This window comes from Elephantulus edwardii, unplaced genomic scaffold (assembly GCF_000299155.1).
Source record: "Elephantulus edwardii isolate Elephantulus edwardi_28Jun2011 unplaced genomic scaffold, EleEdw1.0 scaffold00015, whole genome shotgun sequence".
NCBI lineage: Eukaryota > Metazoa > Chordata > Mammalia > Macroscelidea > Macroscelididae > Elephantulus > Elephantulus edwardii.
This window is the reverse complement of record NW_006399765.1, coordinates 16,727,871-16,738,423: the sequence shown is the minus strand read 5'-3', so window position 1 is coordinate 16,738,423 and position 10,553 is coordinate 16,727,871.

Below are 10,553 nucleotides of genomic sequence, written 5' to 3'. Positions count from 1 at the left end.
TAAAACCCCTCAACCTTTTGTTGCTGTTGTTAGGAACACCTGGAGTCAGTCCTGCCTCAGAGTGACCTGGGATGACAGAAGGAAAATGGCTTGGTCCTGTGCTCTCCTCACACTTGCTGTCCACTGAGTCCATGGTAGCCCAGTGAGTCCCTAGTTCTTGCATCCACTGAGTCCACAGCTGCCCAGTGAGTCAGTCCATAGTGCTTGTCCATTGAGACTGTTCTGAAGATCTTCCTTTTTATCTTCCCTTCTACTTGGCCACACATAATGTTCTTCTTCTGGGCTTGGTCCCTCCTGAAAATCTACCCCAATTATGTGAGATCAACTCTTGCCTTCAAGGAACTTTCTGACTGAATTCCTTCTCAAACAGATTGGTTTGTTCTTTTGGCAGTCCATGATATGTTCAATATTTTTAACCAAATGAAAGATAATCTCTTCTTCTTTGGCCTTCCTTATTTATTCCTCAATTTTCACATCCACAAGAGGCGGTTGTGAGAATACCATGGCTTGGATCAGGTTCTAGAGAAACTTTTGTCAAAGTGTTAGGTAATGGGATTTGGGCACTGTCTAGTTTTCTAATGGAATAGGAGGCAGTTGTTCATGGAGCTAATTAGCCACACATCCATTTACTCCTTCTAGTTCAGACTTTTATTATTCTTCCGTTGTTCTCTCTCTCTTCTCTCCTTTCCTCTCCATCTCTCTTCCTCCCACTCCCTCTCTCTCCTTCCCTCCCTCCCTCTCCTTCACTCTCTGTCTCTCTGTTTCTCTCTCTCTCTCTCTCGCTTTCCTTCCCTCTCGTTCTCCTTCTCTCTCCTCCCCCCCACCCCAATTTGGAAGCAGGAATGACATCCACTTTCTAAATAACGTGCCTCCAGAAACTCTATGAACTTTGATAAATGATGATAGTTACAGAAAGGCTTCAGGCTTTTTGCTCACGGGGTTGCTATGAGTTGTGCTCGACTCTATAGCAATCAACAATGACGACATATACACCCATAGATATGTCTTAAACCATATATTATCTCAGTAATTTCTACATGTATAATTCAGTAACATTGATTATATCCTTCAAGCTGTATAACCATTTTAATTGTCCTTTTCCAAATCATTCTACCACCGTTAGCATAAACTGAATGTTTCCTAGCAAAATCTCTCCCTTCCTTTTTTTCTATCCCTAGTCAACACTTTAAACCTTTACTTTCTATGTATCTGCTTATTCCATGTACCTCAGATCATACCACATTTTTCTTTTTGTAGCCTATTTCCCTCAGTGTGTTTTCAACTTTCATTGATGTGATCAACACAGCAGGACTTTGTTTCTCCTTAGGGCTGGGCAGTATTCCATTGTGCGTTTCAGTGGCTCAGTCTGTAGGAAGTTGTGCTTCTAGCTCAAAGGCCACTCTCTCTGGTGGTTCAAATCCTCCAGCGGCTCAGCTGGGGGAAAAGATGGCCAGTCTCCTATCTGATTCATAGCCTCTGAAAGCCCACCAAAAAATCAGCTTTCAGTTGGTTCTGACTTGATGACAATGGGTTTGAGGTTTGGATTTTCTGTTCCCAACATTCCATTATATAGTATTATTTGTTGTTGTTGTTGTGTGCTGTCAAATTGGAACCAACCCATCGCTGACCCTCCAGCAGATTGTCAGAGACAGTAATTTTCATGGTAGGAAATTTTCTATTCTCCCGCATTATGTGTTTTTACTCCATTTTTATCCATTGATTTGTTGGTAGGTATCTCTTTTGCTATTTTAAAAGAATGTTAGATTTTTTTTAACCTGTGATATTATTATTGAGTGTAATTAATGCCTGTTGCTGTAACAACAGGTCCAAAACGGAATGTTTTTTTTTCAACAACAAAATGTTCATTTTTGGCTTTTATAGTTTAGTTGGGCGTTTATGTATGATCTTCCATTTGGGGACTTACAACTTGATTCTGTGATCTCTGGAATCCTACAGATCGTTTACTGGGTCTGCATTTGGAGAACAGATAATGAAGGGCCTCTTTATGCTAGGTGACTATATGTGATGACAGGGATGGTGGAATCATGAGAGGAAACAAGGGGGAACTCTTTTACCAACAAGGGATATTTCCTTGAATTTCTACATGAACTATTATCCGTTGTGAAGTCTTATTTAATACTTCTGCCACGCTTATTAGATATTGCCTAGTGAGAGCCAACTCACAGCTCCCTTGTGTAAAATAGAACAGCCCCCTGCCTGCTCCTGTGCCATCGTCATAATTGCTGCTGTGCTTAAGCCCACTGTCACCACCAGTGTACCAATCTGTATCCTTGAGGGTGTTCTCTTTCACTGACCCTTTACTTTTCCAAGTATGATGCCTCTTCCCAAGGACTAGCTTCTCCTGATAACATGCCCGGAGTATGGAAGATGAAGTCTCACCATCCTTACTTTTCAGGAGCACTCTGACTGCACTTCTTCCAGCAGTTAGCTTCCTCTAATTAATCCAGGTCTGAAGGTTCCGGGAACAGTAGGTCTATTTTGAGGACTTAGTGAAGTCTTCCATGTATACATGTCATTGTCCCCAGCTGCCATGTTGGAGATCACTCACTCACTCACTCATTGAAGCTGTAACATTTAACATATTGTAACAGTTAACATACAAGTTTAACATAATACATCTATTCATGATATGCTCCTCCCATCCCCCTTTCTATTGATGTCTCCATTAAAAGGAAATAGACAACCTATATTTGATAAGTTCACTGTGTAGTTATTTCTTAAAACTTGACTTTTTGTCTGTTTGTTTGAGGGAGTTAGTTATTGAATTTGTTCCCTGAAAATATCTGGGATTCTTTTTTTTCTTTTCAGCCTCTGAATTTTATTTTATTTTTTTAATTTCCATTCATTCATTGTTGCACACATTCCTCCCCAGTTAGCTTTTCTCATTGACAAGTTAAAAAAAAATTCATTGTTATACAATCCCATCCCCCCCCAGTCCACTCTACTACGTAGGTTTCATTTTGGACTCTTGTCATGACAATAATACCTAATCATATATTCCGCCTAAACAGTATTCTCCCTCATTGGTTTCAATGCAGTATATATTATGTATCCCTTCTTAGTTTCCCCCAACTCCAATGTCAGTCCCACCTTACAGTAGTGGCACTATGCAGTATTTGTCCTTGTGTGACTGAGATATTTCACCCAGCATAATATCCTCTAGGGTTACCCATTTTATATTTCATGAGTTTCTTGTTTTTCATTGCAGCATAGTATTCCACTGTGTGAATATACCACAGCTTCTCTAGCCATTTGCTTGTTGATGAACACTTGGATTTTTTCCAACTCTTTGCTATTGTAAACAAAGCCACAATAAACACTGGTGTGTATATATCTACTTGGGTGGAAGGTCTGGTTTCTTTAGGGTAAATTCCCAGTAGTGGAATTGCTGGGTCAAATGGTGTTTCTATATCCAAATTTTTTAGAAAGCATCATACTGCTTTCCATAGAATATCTGGGATTCTTATGAAAGCCCTTTAGAATTTTATATTGCATTCCCCCCCCTTGCTACTTTCAGAATTCTCTCCTTTTCTTTGGCTTTCAAGAATTTCATTACATATGACGGACAATTGATCTCAGGAATGAGACAATGAAAGAGGAGATAGAACCGAAGCACTAATCAAGCCATTAGGCCAATTTGCGGAGTTATTCCATGAAACCGTGACCCTAAACCTCCACACCAAGGAACCATATCCCATGCAATGTGTGATTGTACACAAGTAGCCTTAAGAGCTACTCACTCATTTTCTTTTTCTTTTGATCATTGTAATTTTATCTATCATATAACTTTTGCCATTCACCTCTTGACAAATATATAACTTATTGACAGGTGTTAAAATATCTAACTGTGCAGTCATACACTTTCTCAGTGAAATTGTTCCATCACCATTAATGCCCTTGTTACCTTCCCTTCCACTCTTAGTAACCCCTAGTAAACTGAAGTCTCACTATATTTGCCTTTTCTTTTTATTTTAGATAAAATGATATTTGCCCTTTTGTGATTAATTTCTTTTACTCACCATAACACCTTTCAGCTCTGTCCATATTGTAGTATGGACTCCACTCATCCTACTGATTGAATAGGTTTTTTTGTATGCATGTATCACATTTTGTTTTTCCGTTCAGCTATTGATGGGCTCTTTGGTTGTTTTGTTAGATGAGGGAAAGTTTCTGTCATTATTTGCTCAGATATTCTTCTGATAACTGTCCCCCTCTCTCATTTTTCTTTTTGAGTTCTCATGGTTTATATGTTAGGTTTCTTATCCTATAATTCCATCAAAATGTACTCAGCATTCTGGAACTTTCGTTGTTGCTCTTCATCTTGGATAATTTCAACTATCTTACTTTCTTATTCCCTAATTCTTTCTTTTGCTTGATTGAATCTCTTGGTAAATCCTTCTATTGTATTTGCCATTTTATTTTCCCTTTCAATTGCAATATGTCTTTTTTTAAAAAAAATACTAGTTTTTTAAATTGCCTTGCTTTCTGATTTGTTTCCCTCTTAACTCTTTAATTATGTGTAACATTGTTATATTACCTTCTTCCAGTGTCTTCATTGTTTGGCCATACCTGGGTGTGCTTTCTTCCTCTCTGTGTCACATTCTTTCTTTGTGTGTCTTGTGATATTTTATTGGGCCACTGGAATTTTTGAGAGTGGTAACATCCTCTTTTCTCTCTGGTCTTCCGCTTTTCCTGTACGGCTTTCTGCAAACCCTCAGATGAGCAGAACCTTTGCTCTTCTTTTTCTCTCTGATATTTCCTTCCCTTCTTTGTTTTAATTAGAGTTTAATAAGTCCCAGATCTTAGCTTTCCCCTTTCAGTGTCTCATGAACACACCAGGGAACAAGATCCACTGCGGTCAGTCTGTCTGTTGACCATTCATGTGAGACATCCTATCATAATCAATCTGCCCATTAGAGGGGTGATCTTTTCTCTATGTTTATTACTTCTTTCCCTTTTCTCTGTAGCCGTGTATTCCACTTCCAGTGAGCCCCATTTGGGACAATTTGTTACCCTTGGATTTCCCTCCAGACTTCTTTCTCTGCTCTTCCTTCCTTTTCTGCTTGTTTATATCTGAGCTGGCATTTGTTGGAAGCACGGGCAGACTTTGCTGTTTCAGGAACAGGAGGACCTGCCCTTCCTGAGTAAGACCACCATAAGATCTGTCTTGTTGGTTTCAGAGCCCAAGTGGCCTTATGCTGATGGCGTTAATAGCCTTTACTTAAGTGGTCCTCTTCCTGGTTCCATTATACAGAATGTTCTGTAGGTATTTGTATCAGTCCGGCATCCCACAGTAGTTGTTGTGTACCATCAAGTCAGAACCAACCCATAGCTGATCCACCAGCAGGTTTTCAGAGGCAGTTACTCTCAGAGGAGGTGATTGCCCATCTTTGTCCTGCAGAGCAACTGGCACCTCTGGGATAGCAATATTATCACCAGCCAGAAGTGGCAGGCAGACCAAAGTGCCTCCTTGAGGGGTAGGGTCTTCCCTGTTGTTGTCAAAGGCTTGAGTTATGGGAGAACAGGAAGAGAGGCAGAGTGCTGACTGTGGGAGCCAACTCCACTCCAGCAGCCTTCCCTGGGGGGTTCACAGCAGCCTCGCAATCAGCAACTATCAGGTGTGAGGGATGTCATGCTCTGGTTGGAGTCCCATGGGACTCTGCATTGTTGTATCCAAGTGGATTGTTGGCTGCGAGTGCAGTCATCTCAGTTTAAGATACCTGCTTCCTAGCATGCAGGGGTCTCTGTCCGTGGTCCTGAGTGCCGTCTGGAACTAGGAGCAGATGGCTGTAAATGGACTCCAGAGGTTTGTCCTGTTGGTTTCAGAGCCTTGAAAGCGTGTTGATTATGACAGCAGACTCCACCACAAGGGCCTTGTGCAATTCACAGTAGGCTTGCCACCAGCAGTGTCTGTGTGGGATTGGTGCTCCAGACAGATCCCCAGGGTAGTCTTGGTGGTGTGCCTTGTTGATTTTATAGCAGAAGCTTCTCTTTATTTGTACAGGCTAGAGGTGTGGGAAGGGAAACTGGTTCTCTCACCAGGACCATTCTCCCAGTTTATGCAGCCAGCAGCCCACAAGACATGGAGTGGGGAGGTGGGAGGGACTGGGATGGTGGGACAGGTCGTCTTCTAAGCATATGCAGCTCGTTGTTACCAGTCTGCCATTCTCCACTCCCTCCACTTCTCCCCAATTCATAGTACCTAAAAACATAATTTCCTTGTGCTTCTTGTTATATTTGTGGAGTAGGCTTGGAGAGATGATCCATTTTTGCCACCATCTTGCTAGAATTCCAAAATTTAATTTTTTTTGTGTGAGTCTACTGAATGCATATAGCACAGGTTGTTTATACATTAGTCTGTTGGTGGGTATTTATGTTGTTTTCATCTTTCTTTTTTTATGAGAAAAATTTATATTTAGAATTAGCCTGCTGGACTCAGTTTAGATCCCAATTTTTTGGCAACATCCAAAGCATCATAGTCAGGTCAGGAGCAAGTCAAACATAGGCCTTCTTCTCTCCATCAGGCCTAATCAAAGTGTTGACCTTGGCCACATCAGTGTTATAGAGCTTCTTTACAGCTTGTTTGATTTGGTGCTTGTTGGCCTTGACATCCACAATGGACACAAGTGTGTTGTTATCTTCTTCATGGCTGACTCAGTGGTCAGGGGAAATTTGATGATGGCATAGTGGTCAAGCTTGTTTCTCCTGTGGGCGCTCTTCCAGGGGTAACTGGGCTGCCTTTGGAGTCTCCGCATCTTAGGCCGCGGGAAGGTGGGTGACGTGCGGATCTTCTTTTTTTTTGGCTATGGATGCCCTTCAGGACGCCTTCTTGGCCTTTAATGCCTTTTTTTTGGCTTCAGTTTTGGGAGGGGCAGGGGCTTCCTTCTTTGCTTTTGGTGCCATCTTCATAGAAAAACTGTTGCTTTCGTCTTTAAGCTACTGTGAATGGTTCTCACATCCTTTTACCTGTTTTCTGATGGCTGTGCATGTGACATATCTGTAAGTGAAGGCCTACCTCCTCAGGCCTTTCTGACCACTCTGAGCTCTAGATGCAGAATGCTGTCAGTCCCAATAGGCCAGGGATGGGGTAGATGACTCTTAGGACCTAGGAGTCTCATCGTGTACCTTGTTGAAGGCCATGAGGTCACTGAACTTTTTATAAGTGTAACTGGAAACCCCTGGAAGATATTATAGCATGAGAGAACAGTGTTTACATCCAACAAAGGGTGCCTTTAAAAAAAAATCCTACTTTGTAGAGAATGAATTGTAGTGGCACAAGGGTAGAATAGAAGACCTGTTAGAGAGGAGATGGCTAGAGTGGAGAGAAGTAGAGACATTTAAGACGTAATCGGAATGCACTACAATCCTAGAAGTGCATGGCTTAAATCCACCAGATGCTCTGCTGAAGGAGGGGCAATCTCCTCTTGTACCAGTCAGATCTGATTTGATAGTACACACACACACACAAATAATAATTTTTTTTAAAAAAACAAGTAATCAGGAGAAGTTATCAGTGAGAATTGACTAGGAAGTCTTCTTGGATGAAAACAGCTTCAAATGATCAGAAAGAGAACAATGGATGCCGAGGATGAAGAAGCAAAGTCAAAACACAGAACATTGTTCTTGAGCCAGAAACAATCACAACAACATTAATTAAAAGTACAATTGTATAAAACTTTGCATGAAAGAGACTTGAATCAACTTGGTAAGTTTTGTTTGTAAAGAAAGAATGGCTGTGTGGATATTGGAAAATATTCCTGTCTTTGATTCAAATAACAAATTTTCACAATGCATTAAGTGGCAAAACTAGAAAACAAAACAATACCAATGTCTCTGGGTACACAAAAATAAAATGAGAGTCTTTTCCTCCCTGCGGTTCTCATTGAGAGTTGGGCTTGTGGGTGATTTCTATTTTTTTGTGTCCTTTTATCATGTTTGTCCAGTTTTCTGTACATTAACATTTCCCCGACTGTAATCAGAAACACCATATAGACATTGAAAAGAAGTCATTTAGAAAGAAGTACTTTTAGCTAGTGGTGTGTGCAGTGTGTCTGAGGCCACATTGCCTTTCTTCTCTGACCCTCCTCCTTGGGTCCCCTTTTGTTGGTGGGTCTCTCAGCTTTCAACCACAGGGACAACACTGTCCTGTCTGTGTCTCAGATATGAAAGCCCAGTGAGGACTTTGAGTGGGTCTGTTTCAGTGTGATGCAGGTAGTTTTCTGTTGAGAAGAAAAGCCAGTCTCAAAAAGACGCCTTTTCTTCCAGGAGATAACAGAGAGCAGGTCTCCAGTTGCCTTTGGGGAAACAGTGGCTCTTCCTCTGAGAGGGAGGAATAGGGCACTGGAGGATGAGAGGCAGAGGCAGGACATTGGAAATACTTATCGAGGCCGCAGGGTTCTGGGCTTTCTACTTCTCAGAGCCTGAGATGGTAAGGGATTTATGGGAGACTGGCTCCTCTCTAAAGAGCCCGGTGGTGTAGTGTGTAGCCTGTTGGGCTATGAGCAGAAATGTTGGCAGTTTGAATCTGCCAGCCACTCTTTAGGAAGATTTAATGGCAGTGAGTTTGGTGTGTGTTCCTCCCAGATAATAAAAAATTTATTGAAAAAACTGACACCAAAAGAAATAAATGCCAAAGGAGGAGAGGGATGAGGGTGGGCAGGGGGATATCATAAGGTCGTACAATTTGACGGGTAGAGGGAGGAGTGGGAAAAGGAAATGGGAAAGATCCACTGGGGATCTGGAAAGACAGGACCATGGTGGACATATTTCAGTGCTGATTGATTTTAAAAAATATGATGAGTGCTCGCTTCGGCAGCACATACACTAAAATTGGAACAATACAGAGAAGATTAGCATGGCCCCTGCACAAGGATGACACGCAAATTCGTGAAGCGTTCTATATTTTAAGAAAAATAATATGATGAATGGGAATAATTATATGAAATACAGTGTGAATGAAGATTGTGTGAAAAACAATGTATATGAACTTTGGTAGCAAACCAATATGAAACGAAAATTTATTTAACAACAATAATGAAGAAGAAAGAAGTCTCACATACTTTTCCAAAAAACCAAAATGTTTCTGTTATTACCTCAGTGGACTAACCAACATTACTGGATTGGTAAGGTTTCTCTGACCAAACAGAAGTTCAGGAAGTTGTATGGAGCCTTATTCTTGTATTCTTCTAAATGCACCACCTTCTGTGGGTCTGGCTTTTCCTCCTGTGAGCTGACAGCACTGTTGAACAGCCTACCCTAAAAACCACTGTCTGAGCCTGGCTGAAAACTGTGGTCATCTTGTAGCACTCTGAACATTTTATATCCATAAAATAAGAATTTGGCCTTCGAACTAGTCACGTATCTCTTTTTTCTTCTCATCTTTCAAGGAAGGATGCAGTAACTCTCTTGCCAAAGGCATGCTGACACTCTCTCAAGCCCACTTCTGTAAGTTTGCTTTGGGTTTAACTTCTTCCAGGGAAGATTCATGGGTGGAACAAACGGTTTGGAGTGACTCTCAGTGTATAGGCCTGTGGCATGAATCCACCCAGCAAGGTCATTGAGGAACACTCAGCGTCAGAGACAATGGACTTGGCTTCTCCCTGGAGTCCTCAGGTGGTCCAAATGATTAACACGCTGAGCCGCAAACCAAAATGTTGGAAGTTTGAGTCTACCAAGAGACACAGCTAGAAGACAGGCACAGTGGTCTACTTCCCAAAACCAGGTGCTTGAAAACCATTCTGAGTGCAGCCTTAATGTGACACGCACAGGGTCACCTTGGGTGACACACAGGCGTCTTGGGCTTCTCCTTCTTTAATCTTCCTTGGAGTGGGGGCAGTTCTGACTCCTCCTTATAGTGTTTTTGTATTAATTGATAGTTTAGAATTTGGTCTAATGATGTCTCAAGAGGAAGACAGAAGAGCACAGTGTCTCATCATTATAGAGGTGAGTGTCCCCTGTGGTTTCAAGTCCAGCTCTGTCTTTTCCTAACTGCAGGCTCTAAGCAGACAGTGTGCCTGCTCTGTGCTTCAGGTTCCTCATCTGTAGAGAGGGATGGTAACAATCTCCAAAGAAAGCATAACCACCACCTGAGCAGATATATTCACACCCATGTTTATCACGGCTTTGTTCACAATAGCAGACAGTTGAAAACAACCTAAGTGCCCATCAACAAACGAATGGATAGATAGGCTATGTAATATTCACACAATGGAATACTATGCTGCATTGAAAAACAAGAAACTCATGAAATATTATACAAAATGAATGAACCTGGAGGACATTATGCTGAGTGAGTCACAAAAGGACAAATACTGCATTAGTGCCACTGTTATAAAATGGGACTGACATCGGGGTTGGGGAGAGACTGAGAAAGATGGGATAAATTATGTGTACTGCATTGAAACAGATGAGGGAGAGAACTTTTTAAAAGGGATATATGGTTAGTTATTATTTTCATGACAGGAGTCCAGAATGGAGGCTGCACAGTGGAGTGGACTTGAGGGTAGGGATTGTATAACAATGAAAGAATTTTT